Source organism: Pseudorca crassidens, chromosome 12, assembly GCF_039906515.1.
Source record: "Pseudorca crassidens isolate mPseCra1 chromosome 12, mPseCra1.hap1, whole genome shotgun sequence".
Classification (NCBI taxonomy): domain Eukaryota; kingdom Metazoa; phylum Chordata; class Mammalia; order Artiodactyla; family Delphinidae; genus Pseudorca; species Pseudorca crassidens.
The window spans coordinates 9,830,888-9,844,719 of NC_090307.1; the positions used below are offsets into that span (position 1 = coordinate 9,830,888).

The 13,832-nt window shown below is 39.0% G+C and overlaps 1 long non-coding RNA gene across 1 annotated transcript in view; it reads right to left on the bottom strand.

Annotated features, from left to right (window-relative positions):
* Positions 1-3,727: 3,727 nt before the first annotated feature.
* The window catches only part of LOC137204085 (uncharacterized), a 104,225-nt gene continuing 94,120 nt past the window's right edge, over positions 3,728-13,832 (bottom strand). Inside the window, exons 7-8 of the long non-coding RNA XR_010933415.1 lie at positions 11,067-11,152; positions 3,728-3,859 (exon numbers count right to left, since the gene is read on the bottom strand). This is a non-coding gene — a long non-coding RNA (uncharacterized lncRNA). The remainder of the gene's footprint in view (positions 3,860-11,066; positions 11,153-13,832) is intronic.

Sequence of the window (13,832 nt, forward strand, 5' to 3'; positions counted from 1 at the left end):
GTCTAGTTATAATTACTGACCACACAGCACAACATGGTTAAAAGCTATATTAGATGGAGGAAAGAGAAAAAGAATCAAGAATTAATTCTGTCTAAGGGAATATTACCTAGTTCTGCTTTGCTCGTTGTGCATGTGACCTTTGCAGAGCCACATGACCAGAGTAAAGGTGACAAGCCTGTACTCCTGAAGGGAGGTTTAAAAAGTAATTGACTCATAAAAGTGATTTAAGAACCAATATATGAAATTTATATTAGAAATATATATGTGTGTGTGTATACATATATATATATATATATATACACACACATACGTATATACACACATACGTGTGTATTCATGGATGTATTCAATCAGCCTGTCAGTTCTTACCAGATTATTCCTCATACTCCTAGTTGATTAACACCAACAAACCATTAGATAGATAGATAGAAAGTAGGTAGGTAGATAGCTAGCTAGCTAGCTAGATGATAGATAGATGAAGCAAAACAAACAGTAGAAACCCTGAAAGATTCCACAAAGAGGGAAAAAAAGAAACCTCCATAATCTCTTGTGTTTGTGATATAAAAGATTGTAATTATACTTCAGCTAAGAGGCTATAAAAGAAAACTGATCACTAACTGGAATCATGTGGTAAATTATAACTGTTCTTAAGGTTAAATAACAGCCCTCATCTTGCTGTGGTCAACGGTGCAGGGCCTCACAGGGGACCTGAGAATCAGGTTGCAGTCAACCTTCCCATCCTGAACCAAACAGAAGGTAGAGAATAAAGTGGTACCTTACAGGCCCTGAGAACAGACACATGTTTCTTCCTAGGCAGTGTCTGGCTTTCCCTGAGCAGTGCCCCTACAACTGGAATGTGATCACCTGAGGATCTTATGATGCAGATTCTTATTCACCTTTGTCTAGGGAAAAGTCAGATAACTTCATTCCAGCAAAATCCTGGGAGATGCTGAGGCCAGTTGTCTGTAGGAAAGTTTGAGGCTCTGGGAAATTTCTGTCTCAGGTAGGAAGGGTAGGTTGGTAAATAAAAAAATTGGCTCCACGCCCCTGTAGCTGGAGCCTTTGCAAGAGAAACAGTGAGGGGACAAACTGTCTCCATTCCAAGTGTATCCACATCCAGATAAAATTCTTTACTGAAGAGGCAACCAGATCCTCAAAGTGAAGTATAGCGTAAGATGAAAATAAGGTAAAATTTTTCATTAACTTCGTAATTTTCAAGAAAAAATAGCGACCTCTCACATTTGAAAATGCCTTGCAAGGATCCCTCTCTTAGGGTTCTCATTCTCTTGTCCCCTCTGTCTCTCCCTTCCCCTCCCCCTACTGTCTTTCTCTACATTTCCTTACTTTGAAGTTCCTTCATTTACCCACTCTGGGTCCCACAAATTCCAAGAGCTTAGTTTATTTTTGCAGTTTTTCAGTAAGTTTGAAATTATTTCCAAACAAACAGCTTAAAAAAAGGTCTCATGCAAAAAGATTGAAAAGAACAAATTTATATAATCACAGCCCAAAACCATTTTTGATGACTCAAATTATTCATCTCACTTTGCATTTTAAAATACATATGTGTATATACATATGTCTATATGCTTATGTTTACTTTTTATATATTTATATATGCTTTTATATATGTATATATGCTTAGATTTACTTTTGGAGAGTAAAATCAGTTTTACATATCAAACTGATTGTTCTGTTTACCGTTGGCAATACTTCCTGTGGGGAGCAAGTGATTTACTTAAGATTTTAATTAGTATTGCTCTTATAAAAGTAGTTTTGCCCTTACTTCCTTCTTCCCTGGGACATGTTGACAGTTACTAGTGTTGATGTTTTTGGAAGTAGGTTAATTTCTTAAAGTTATGCTTTACTCATGTTTATAAGATACAGTTTTTATAAAATATGTATTTTGCCTATTATTGATCTTTTCAATCCTTGTTACACTTTCTTTTTCTTTTGCTACTTTCAGTGTAAAAATAAGCCAACTAAACATTTTAAATGTCAAATCATCCCTTGACAGTAATTTTAACTTAAATGCCATCTTAAATTTCTTCATATTCTTTTGGGTTTGGAATTAAAAATAGATTCTGGCTTAATATTCCAGTTTTTCTAAAATTCCTCAATTCAACAACGTTTAAAGTAATCTTGGTTCTAATTATTATAAAAGCCCAAGCTAGTGTTGATGCTTTGTTAGCAGTAAAGTTGAATGTAAAATATTTTTTATAAAAGAAGTGTAAAAGCAAATCACTTTGAAGGGAGAAATTTGAAAGGATTGTTAATAGCTTTATAAAAACCTCCAAAATGTTAGAAGAACTGCAAAGAGAGTTTAATAGCTGGGCTGGGAAAGAAAAACAGAGGGGATGTTACAATGCAAAAGGGAATTGTTAAATTTCTTTCTATGGCTGTCAGTGCAAGTACTCCTTGAAAATAAGCAAATCAATCTACAGATGTGCGCCATACGCTATGCCACAAAAATGGAGATAGATCAGAAGCTAGAATCAATTGTCTACAGAAATTTGTAGTTTTGTTCCTTTACATGGGATTTTTTAAAAATATGCACTTAAAATGTCACATTAACTCTGTTATATAATTTGGTTCCAGTGGCAAGTACATATTCGTTTATTTGCTTGATTGCTTAAATAGTATCGATTGACAGTTATATCATACTTTTTCATGTAAATTTGTTCTCAGAAGTTCATGAAAACAAATTATTTAGTCACATATTAGTAAAATGAGTGATTTGAATTCTTTAGCTTTTTTTTTAAAAAAAATGGATTTTTTTTTTTAAAAAGCGGCACGCAGGATCCTCCCAGACCGGGGCACGAACCCATGTCCCCTGCATCGGCAGGCAGACTCTCAACCACTGTGCCACCAGGGAAGCCCGAATTCTTCAGTTTTTACATAGGCTTTTAATTCATTCGTTTGCTTGTTTGTTTCTGAGAACTATGAATCCAAGTTGGAAATAAGTTCATAGTTATTTTAATTAAATATAGATGAAGGATATTAAGTAGATTTATATGTTGATTCATAGTCATGGAACTAAAGTAGGTTTAAATGGTCATTAGTTATATAGATTTTCTAAAATTGTATTAGAAATTCTAGTTTATATTCTGATTTCATGGCAATGGATTGTATAATGGCCATATTCATTAATTTATAATGAGTTTTTATTATATGTAGATTTTTTATATTATATTTAATCCTAATAAGAACTATAAAAGGAAGGTATTTGTTTTCATCCCAATATATTCTCATCTTTTAAAAAAATTCTGTGCACAAACTCAACTGAAATATTTTTAGCTCTTCTTATACCTTCAAGCTCCCACACTTGTATTCATTTCTCAGATTGAGATATTATCTCCTACTCAAATTCTAATCTCCTGATTATCTTTTTTCATCCTTTGAAGTCTCAGCTTTGATATACATTTTTTTATGAAAATATTCCTTTTCCTCAATAAACTAGTTCACTTGCCACTGCGCTAAGCTTGCACATTACTTTCTACATTTCCCTCATATTGCTTATTTGGAATCTGAATCTTCCTCCAAGCCTAATTCTACGAAGCCACGGATGTTAACTCTTCTGCTTATTCATGTACCACAGGGTTTATTATGCTGCCTCGTGCATAATACGGCCCACTAAAAATATTTTGTGTGTCAGTGGTAGGATTCCCATTTACACTGAAAGAAACTAAAGCTCAAGGCAAAAAGTGAGCATGAGAAGTCCTACCTTCAATGAGGGGCGGAACTAGGATTCCAAGCAAAATTGTTTTCATTTCAATCTCATGTTGTCTTCAACAACACAGCTTCCCTTGGCGTAGCTGCATGGTTAGTTTATGAACACAGAAGTACCCTCTGACCTAAAGTTCTGGAAAGAGATAATTTAGAAGAATATTAGCATCTGATGCATTCAGACTCTAATATCCAAGGTTAGGCATATGCTGTTTATTGGTAATAATGGAAAGGACAGGAGATTACAAGAGTTAATTTGATGTTGGATTGGATGTGAACATCCAACAGGAACATTTTGGAATATACAGTATGGTTTCCATTTGATAAGTAAAGTGTAATAATAGTCAAATCAATACAGAATAAAGAAAGAATGAGACAAAGTGTGTTAAACATATATTAAAATACTCTTGCCATATATTAAAATATGCTTTATGGACTTTGTAACTTGTAGGTACTATATTCACTACCCTGCTGCTTTTCCAAGTTAATTCCTGCATTTTTACATCCAGAAACAAATACTGCGAAAACTCCATATTTTTACCCTTTGCAATAGTAATTTCTTTACCAGACCACAGTGACAAAATATATATGGAATTACTTTCAAGCCTATTTATCTATTTTCTAATTTATCTATTTTCCTCTTTGTTTAAACAGTCTCAACCAATTATAATATAGTCTGCATTTACATTTCAAAACTGGTCATAAAAAAGTGGTGATTTTTTGTTTTATTGGAGTATAATTGCTTTACAATGGTGTGTTAGTTTCTGCTTTATAACAAAGTGAATCAGTTATACATATACATATGTTCCCATAACTCTTCCCTCTTGAGTCTCCCTCCCTCCCATCCTCCCTATCCCACCCCTCCAGGCGGTCACAAAGCACCGAGCTGATCTCCCTGTGCTATGCAGCTGCTTCCCACTAGCTATCTACCTTACGTTTGGTAGTGTATATATGTCCATGCCTCTCTCTCGCTTTGTCACAGCTTACCCTTCCCCCTCCCCATATCCTCAAGTCCATTCCCTAGTAGGTCTGTGTCTTTATTCCTGTCTTACCCCTAGGTTCTTCATGACATTTTTCTTTCCTTAAATTCTATATATATATGTGTTAGCATACGGTATTTGTCTCTCTCTTTCTGACTTACTTCACTCTGTATGACAGACTCTAGGTCTATCTACCTCATTACAAATAGCTCAATTTCTTTTTATGGCTGAGTAATATTCCATTGTATATATGTGCCACATCTTCTTTATCCATTCATCCGATGATGGACACTTAGGTTGTTTCCATCTCCGGGCTATTGTAAATAGAGCTGCAATGAACATTTTGGTACATGACTCTTTGAATTATGGTTTTCTCAGGGTACATGCCCAGTAGTGGGATTGCTGGGTCATATGGTAGTTCTATTTGTAGTTTTTTAAGCAACCTCCATACTGTTCTCCACAGTGGCTGTATCAATTTACATTCCCACCAGCAGTGCAAGAGTGTTCCCTTTTCTCCACACCCTCTCCAGCATTTATTGTTTCTAGATTTTTTGATGATGGCCATTCTGACTGGTGTGAGGTAATATCTCGTTGTAATTTTGACTTGCATTTCTCTAACGATTAATGAAGTTGAGCATTCTTTCATGTGTTTGCTGGCAGTCTGTATATCTTCTTTAGAGAAATGTCTATTTAGGTCTTCTGCCCATTATTGGATTGGGTTGTTTTTTGTTATTGAGCTGCATGAGCTGCTTGTAAATTTTGGAGATTAATCCTTTGTCAGTTGCTTCATTTGCAAGTATTTTCTCCCATTCTGAGGGTTGTCTTTTGGTCTTGTGTATGGTTTCCTTTGCTGTGCAAAAGCTTTGAAGTTGCATTAGGTCCCATTTGTTTATTTTTGTTTTTATTTCCATTTCTCTAGGAGGTGGGTCAAGAAGGATCTTGCTGTGATTTATGTCATTGAGTGTTCTGCCTATGTTTTCCTCTAAGAGTTTGATAATGTGTGGCCTTACATTTAGGTCTTTAATCCATTTTGAGCTTATTTTTGTGTATGGTGTTAGGCAGTGATCTAATCTCTTACTTTTACATGTAGCTGTCCAGTTTTCCCAGCACCACTTACTGAAGAGGCTGTCCTTTCTCCACTGTACATTCCTACCTCCTTTATCAAAGATAAGGTGACCATATGTGCGTGGGTTTATCTCTGGGCTTTCTATCCTGTTCCATTGATCTATCTTTCTGTTTTTGTGTGAGTACCATACTGTCTTGATTACTGTAGCTTTGTAGTATAGTGTGAAGTCAGGGAGCCTGATTCCTCCAGCTCCGTTTTTCGTTCTCAAGATTGCTTTGGCTATTCAGGGTCTTTTGTGATTCCATACAAATTGTGAAATTTTTTGTTCTAGTTCTGTGAAAAATACCAGTGGTACTTTGATAGGGATTGCATTGAATCTGTAGATTGCTTTGGGTAGTAGAGTCATTTTCACAATGTTGATTCTTCCAATCCAAGAACATGGTATATCTCTCCACCTATTTGTATCATCTTTAATTTTTTTCATCAGTGTCTTATAATTTTCTGCATACAGGTCTTTTGTCTCCTTAGGTAGGTTTATTCCTAGATATTTTATTATTTTTGTTGCAATGGTAAATGGGAGTGTTTTCTTGATTTCACTTTCAGATTTTTCATCATCAGTGTATAGGAATGCCAGAGATTTCTGTGCATTAATTTTGTATCCTGCCACTTTACCAAATTCATTGATTAGCTCTAGTAGTTTTCTGGTAGCATCTGTAAAGGTTTTAATTTCTCCATCAAATCTGAATGAGATCCTTGCTGGGTAATCTTGGTTGTAGGTTTTTCTCCTTCATCACTTTAAATATGTCCTGCCAGTCCCTTCTGCCTTGCAGAGTTTCTGCTGAAAGATCAGCTATTAACCTTATGGGGATTCTCTTGTGTGTTATTTGTTGTTTTTCCCTTGGTGCTTTTAATATGTTTTCTTTGTATTTAATTTTTGACAGTTTGATTAATATGTGTCTTGGCGTGTTTCTCCTTGGATTTATCCTGTATGGGACTCTCTGTGCTTCCTGGACTTGATTAACTATTTCCTTTCCTATATTAGGGAATTTTTCAATAATCTCTTCAAATATTTTCTCAGTCCCTTTCTTTTTCTCTTCTTCTTCTGGAACCCCTATTATTCGAATGTTGGTGAGTTTAATGTTGTCCCAGAGGTCTCTGAGACTGTCCTCAGTTCTTTTCATTCTTTTTTCTTTATTCTGCTCTGCAGCAGTTATTTCCATTAATTTATCTTCCAGGTCACTTACCCGTTCTTCTGCCTCAGTTATTATGCTATTGATCCCATCTAGTGTCTTTTTAATTTCATTTATTGTGTTGTTCATCATTGTTTGTTTCATCTTTAGTTCTTCTAGGTCCTTGTTAAATGTTTCTTGCATTTTCCATTGTATTTCCAAGATTTTGGATTATCTTTACTATCATTATTCTGAATTCTTTTTCAGGTAGACTGCCTCTTCCCCTTCATTTGTTAGGTCTGGTGGGGTTTCTTCTTGCTCCTTCATCTTCTGTGTGTTTTTCTGTCTTCTCATTTTGCTTATCTTACTGTGTTTGGGGTCTCCTTTTTGCAGGCTGCAGGTTCGTAGTTCCCGTTGTGTTTGGTGTCTGTCCCCAGTGGCTAAGGTTGGTTCAGTGGGTTGTGTAGGCTTCCTGGTGGAGGGGACTAGTGCCTGTATTCTGGTGGATGAGGCTGGATCTTGTCTTTCTGGTGGGCATGTCCACATCTGGTGGTGTGTTTTGGGGTGTCTGTGGACTTACTATGATTTTAGGCAGCCTCTCTGCTAATGGGTGGGGTTGTGTTCCTGTCTTGCTAGTTGTTTGGCATAGGATGTCCAGCACTGTAGCTTGCTGGTCGTTGAGTGAAGCTGGGTGCTGGTGTTGAGATGGAGATCTCTGGGAGATTTTCACGATTTGATATTATGTGGAGCTGGGAGGTGGACCTGTGTCCTGAAGTTGGCTCTCCCACCTCAGAGGCACAGCACTGACTCCTGGCTGCAACACCAAAAACCATTCATCCACACGGTTCAGAATAAAAGGGAGAAAAAGTAGAAAGAAAGATTAGTAGAAGTAGAAAGAAAGGAAGAAAGAAGATAAAGTAAGATAAAATAAAGATAAAACATAATAAAGTTATTAAAATAAAAAAAATAATTATTAAGAAAAAAAATTTTTAAAAAAAACGGATAAAACCCTAGGACAAATGCTGGAAGCAAGGCTATACAGACAAAATCTCACACAGATGCATACACATACACAGTCACAAAAAGAGGAAAAGGGGAAAAAATCATAAATCTTGCTCTCAAATCCGCCTCCTCAATTTGGGATGATTCGTTGTCTAGTCATGTATTCCACAGATGCAGGGTACATCAAGTTGATTGTGGAGATTTAATCCGCTGCTTCTGAAGCTTCTGGGAGAGATTTCTCTTTATCTTCTTTGTTCTCACAGCTCTCAGGGGCTCCGCTTTGGATTTGGACCCGCCTCTGCGTGTACGTCGCCGGAGGGCGTCTGTTCTTCGCTCAGACAGGACGGGGTTAAAGGAGCCGCTGATTCGGGGGCTCTGGCTCACTCAGGCCGGGGGGGGGGGGGGGGGGAGGGAGGGGCACGGAGGCGGGGCGGGCCTGCGGAGGCAGAGGCCGGCGTGACGTAGCGCCGGCGTGACGTTGCACCAGCGTGAGGCGCAGGCCAGCATGACGTTGCACCAGCCTAAGGCGCGCCGTGCGTTCTCCCGAGAGAGTTGTCCCTGGATCCCGGGACCCTGGCAGTGGCGGGCTGCACAGCCTCCCCGGAAGGGAGGTGTGGATAGTGACCTGTGCTCGCACACAGGCTTCTTGGTGGCGGCAGCAGCAGCCTTAGCGTCTCATGCCTGTCTCTGGGGTCCGCGCTTTTAGCCGCGGCTCGCGCCCGTCTCTGGAGCTCCTTTAAGCAGCTCTCTTAATCCCCTCTCCTCGCGCACCAGGAAACAAAGAGGGAAGAAAAAGCCTCTTGCCTCTTTGGCAGGTCCGGACTTTTCCCCGTACTCCCTCCCGGCTAGCCACGGCGCACTAACCCCCTGCAGGCTGTGTTCACGCCCAGTCCTCTCCCTGTGCTCGGACCGAAGCCCGAGCCTCAGCTCCCAGCCCCGCCCGCCCCGGCGGGTGAGCAAACAAGCCTCTCGGGCTGGTGAGTGCCGGTCGGCACCGACCCTCTGTGCGGGAATCTCTCCGCTTTTCCCTCCGCACCCCTGTTGCTGTGCTCTCCTCCGCGGTCCCGATGCTCCCCCGTCCGCCACCCGCAGTCTCCAACCGCGAAGGGGCTTCTAGTGTGTGGAGACCTTTCCTCCTTCACAGCTCCCTCCCACTGGTGCAGGTCCCGTCCCTATCCTTTTGTCTCTGTTTTTTCTTTTGCCCTACCCAGGTACGTGGGGGGTTTCTTGCCTTTTGGGAGGTCTGAGGTCTTCTGCCAGCGTTCAGTAGGTGTTCTGTAGGAGTTGTTCCACGTGTAGATGTATTTCTGGTGTATCTGTGGGGAGCAAGGTGATCTCCGCGTCTTACTCTTCCGCCATCTTCCCGGAAGCCCGGAAAGTGCTGATTTAAAGAGAACCTGATCATCTTCTTCCACAGCTGCTTTATACTAAGACTGATTGCATTTTTGCCTGATAAACTTTGATCTTCCACATAGAATTTTAATACAAGGGACTAATAAAATTGAAATGCTTTAGAGGTCTTTTGACTCCCTTTCCTTGGAAACTAGGAAAGATACTGACCCGACCCTCACGCGTTCTGTGGTTTGTCATTTATTAAAGTTCCGAATCTCAAGGCCTATGAGTACTATAAACTCAAAGCTGTTTTCAATTACGGTTAGGATGATATTGATGATGATGATCAAGGAGAATTAAACAAATACCTCCTCTAGCGACTGCATAAAGTCATAAATACTGCAAACCTCTTTGACTGTGAGCGCATCTTACTAGGGCAGAAAGCAATATGACATTGTGTCACTGGGACAGAGCACACTTGTCCAGGCTACTTTCCTCATGTTGGGCTCTACCATCAGGTCTCTTCTTAAAGGACATAAAATAAACTGTCACTTAAAAAGTCAACAGAAATGCGCTATTCAAACACTTATGGCCCAACTAGGATTTAATGCAGCTCTCAAATCCTAATCCCAAGGACCCTCAGTTAGATTCAACATTATTTCCTGCCCCACTCCATTCACATCCATACCCCTACCCTCCAAAACATCTCTCCTTGTGCAATATTTAAAGGAGAGAGGGAAAAAGCAGAGGAATGCAGATCTGATCTTTGAGTTGAGAATAACAGTGTAGTTTGAAAAATCTTCCCCAAATGAGCTTCTAATTCACTTGGAGGATGATGTGCAGGTGGTGAGATAGGATTGGCCAGCCCCGTCCCATCTCAGAATAAAAATCTTGGTTATTCAATAACGGTTGAAATACACGTATGATCTCATTAACACCCATTACTTCCTTGTTTTCATGAAACTGTACAGGTTTTACAGTGATTTGCAGTTTTTGAGCAAAACATAGCTTGACAAACTATCTTAAAAAAAAAGTCAAATATTGAAATCTTCTGTTTTCTTTTTTGTGTACAAAGTTCAAATTCTAAAATATAGTGGATCAAAAGCAGAATTTTTTTTTCACAACTCATTACAGATTCATAACTTTTACTGCTTCAAGAAAAAAATTAAAGACAAGGGTAATATAAGTTTCTGTATCCCTATAGCCTTGAATTCATTTATCTCTTTTTTCCCCCAAGACATATCTAGTAATAGTGACACTGAATTCCCAGGGGAAAATATCTTAGTTTTTTAGATGGAAGCCCTTTAGGCATGCTTAACAAAGAGGCAGGTTTTAAGTTTTTTTTCTATTCTTTAATTAATTACCTCAACAATGCAACTCAGTTTTATAATAGTAATGTAGATATTTTTAGTTAGCCATCTTTATTTCTTCTGCCTACTGATATGTATTTCTAATATGGTTTCTTTATTTTTATTTTATAAATCAAACCTTTAAGTTACACACTAACTCATTACACTCCTTCATGTTTCAGAAATTCTATCATAAAAGTATAAATGAGGCAGGAGACAGATGGGCCCTCAGGGCAAACCGTTTGAGTTCGTTCCTTGTGGACCGATACTCCGAGACAGGAATAAATAACAGGACAATTGAGAGAGGAGGTGGGCCCTGCCCAGATAGAAGATAAGAGGCCACATATTCCTCATTCTTGAAGTCAGGAGACCTCCCTGACTACACATGCACAGAAAGGCTTGTTGGAGGTCAAAAGGGGAGTGATGCCAACAAACGCTCACTTACCCAGAGGCCTCTTTGGTGGAATCCATCTTGGCTAACAGATGAGCACGCACACATGGGAAGATCCTGAGATACACCAAATGTGGGCTCTGAACCAGGCAAAGCAAAATGATTGGACAAAGGAAACACGGAAGAACTGCCCCATATAAGTGATTTAAACTGCTGCGAGGGCACGACTCTCTCTCTGAGCCTGCCCGTGTGTCTATCCACACGTACTGTACTCCTTTTTTCTCTTAATAAATACATTACCTGTTTCACTACTTTCTGTCTTTGTGGAAATTCTTCTTCTGCAAAGCCGGAGAGCCAGGGCCTTGTCACTGACCACTGGACTAGTGGCCAGGATGCAGTGTTCTCACTGCCGCGACCCGACCTCAGTCACTGGCCGGGAACAGAAACTCCTTCTAGACGCTGCAGGCGGAGGCCACCCGAGATCATAAATATCCTGTTCTATTACATTTGAGATCTTTCTAAGTAAACTAATTGTACATCTCATAATTAATATAAAAGGTGAACCAATGATTCACAAAAAAATACTGCATTTGAGGTGGAAATAATTATAGCCCAACTCTGCAATCTTTTTTTTGTGAGAAAACTAGTGTAAAACAGAAAATGTTGTTGAGTTAGTCTTTGTTAGACCAGAGCTATAGTTCAGTCTTTTTGTCTCCAAATACAATCTCCCTAGCATTAATTTAAACAGAACAATAAATTAAACTTTAGCTGAAATGCTGATTTCTCCTTTATCTAGCTAGATAATTATGGCTTTCTTTGTTTGTCTTCCTATATCGAAAATCATGTTTCTCATATTTCTTTGTAAGAACAATCTAATGCAAATAACTCTGATGCATCCTAAAAATGTCCAATATATTATCATTTATCCAGCAGACGATATAAATAGCAGATAAACGTTAAATTTTCTAGTCTTTCCTACCAAACTACATCAGCCAGCAATTACTTCAGATCTTATATATCCTGATCTTCATTTACCAGAGTCTGTCTCCTAAGCACCTTGGTATGTGAGATGAATGCAAATTGCACTAGGACTAATGATCACACTCTCTTCTCTTCTGCTGTCTGAAGATGATTTGATACACATTGCTATCAGACTGGCTCCTGAACAGCGTGTCTCAATGATGTGACCTGTCAATCTTCCTAGCAGAACTGGCTAGAGGGTATGATGAGCTGATCTCAAAGAAGCAAAAGACTTTGTTTTGATCACTGGAAGAAGGAGATCTGCAACTGGCTTTATTGTAATCTTACCCCTGCAACTGGCAAATCCAGACATTACAGAGAATTATTGTTCAGCAAAGCAGAGGAAGAACAAGTAATGTGATTTTTGTCTTTTTATATTTTTCTTCAGCGCGCCAGTAAAGTTGAAGGTTGTGATTTAGAGGAATGTGTTAATGTTCCACATGCCATTCCAAAGCAGTACTATTTTTTTGCTGAACCTTCAGCTTTTTTGACAATTGAGGACTCTCTTTCGTTTTCAACAACTGAGCTTGCTTGCAGTCACCATATTAATGAAATCAGGAGTTGCTTTCACAGATCCTATTTTTCAATCCAAATCAACAAAGCACTAAAAGCAGTGTATTAACAACAGAACTACACTGAGGGCTTGGAGAGAATTGGGATTTTATGACACTGCCATTAACTGTTAGGTGACCTTAAACAAGTCATTTCTGCTCTTGGGAGCTTTGTTTTCTTATTTTTAAAATGAGAATGGGCAAGGAAACTCATTTTGCATGGGTGATTTTTAACTATGACTCAGCAGAATTTCTTGGCGATCTTGTTAACAGTACAGGCTCCAAGGAAAACCCATGGGGAGTCTAACATTGTAACTAGGAAGTAAGGTGAGAGAATGTATGTATTTAGTGTGCTTCCAAAGTGATTCTGATGAAGCGAGTCTGTAGATGGGCATCTGAGAACTACTGGAGTGATAATCCCCACGATCCCTTTAAGTTCTAGATGAAATTCTTTTGTAAGATAGATCGTGCAGATCAGAAATACCTACTACACATTTGAAAGGTTACTGATGTTAGGAACCGCTCCTAGACATTGTGTTATAATTGGTCTGGGGTAGAGTCTGGGTAAAGAGTATGCTTTAAATCCTCCCCCAAGTGACTCTAATGCATAGTCAAGGAGGAGACCCAATCCTTCCATGGATTTTCCTAGATTTTAGCTCCAGCTTATTGAGGGCTTATTACATGCCCATTTTCTGCCACTTTGTACACACTTTCTGGACAACTAGTGCTACCTGCATCGCACACAAGAGGAAACTGAGGCTTACAGAGGTTGAGTAACTTGTCGAAGGTCAAACAGCTCATGTGAGGAAGAGAGAAAATTTGTAGCTTTGATCATTTGCCCCCTTGTTCCCTCCAACATAACACACTGCCTTTCATTGGTTTATGGAATGGCTATAATATACTGACATCAGAATTAGGCTAACTAATGAAATTTGGCCAGATTCCCAATTTTACTAATTCCTAGAATGATTAAAAGAGTTTCTTTATGGGAAACAAATCTACTACACTCCATCAGTCAGCAGACTCAGTTTCATGCACTATCTTGGGTCAAATTCAACTGACATAATTATGGAAATAAATCTTAGCACATTTATTTGGAGCCCCCTACCAAATTTAGTACTAGTACAACATCCTTGGGTTTGAAATCAACCTTTGTGTCCCAAAGCAATTAAGAAATCGCCAGAATTTTTTGGAATAAATCATGCTGATTCTGTTTTAAGAAGCACCCTAGTTAGACATTTTAATTAAC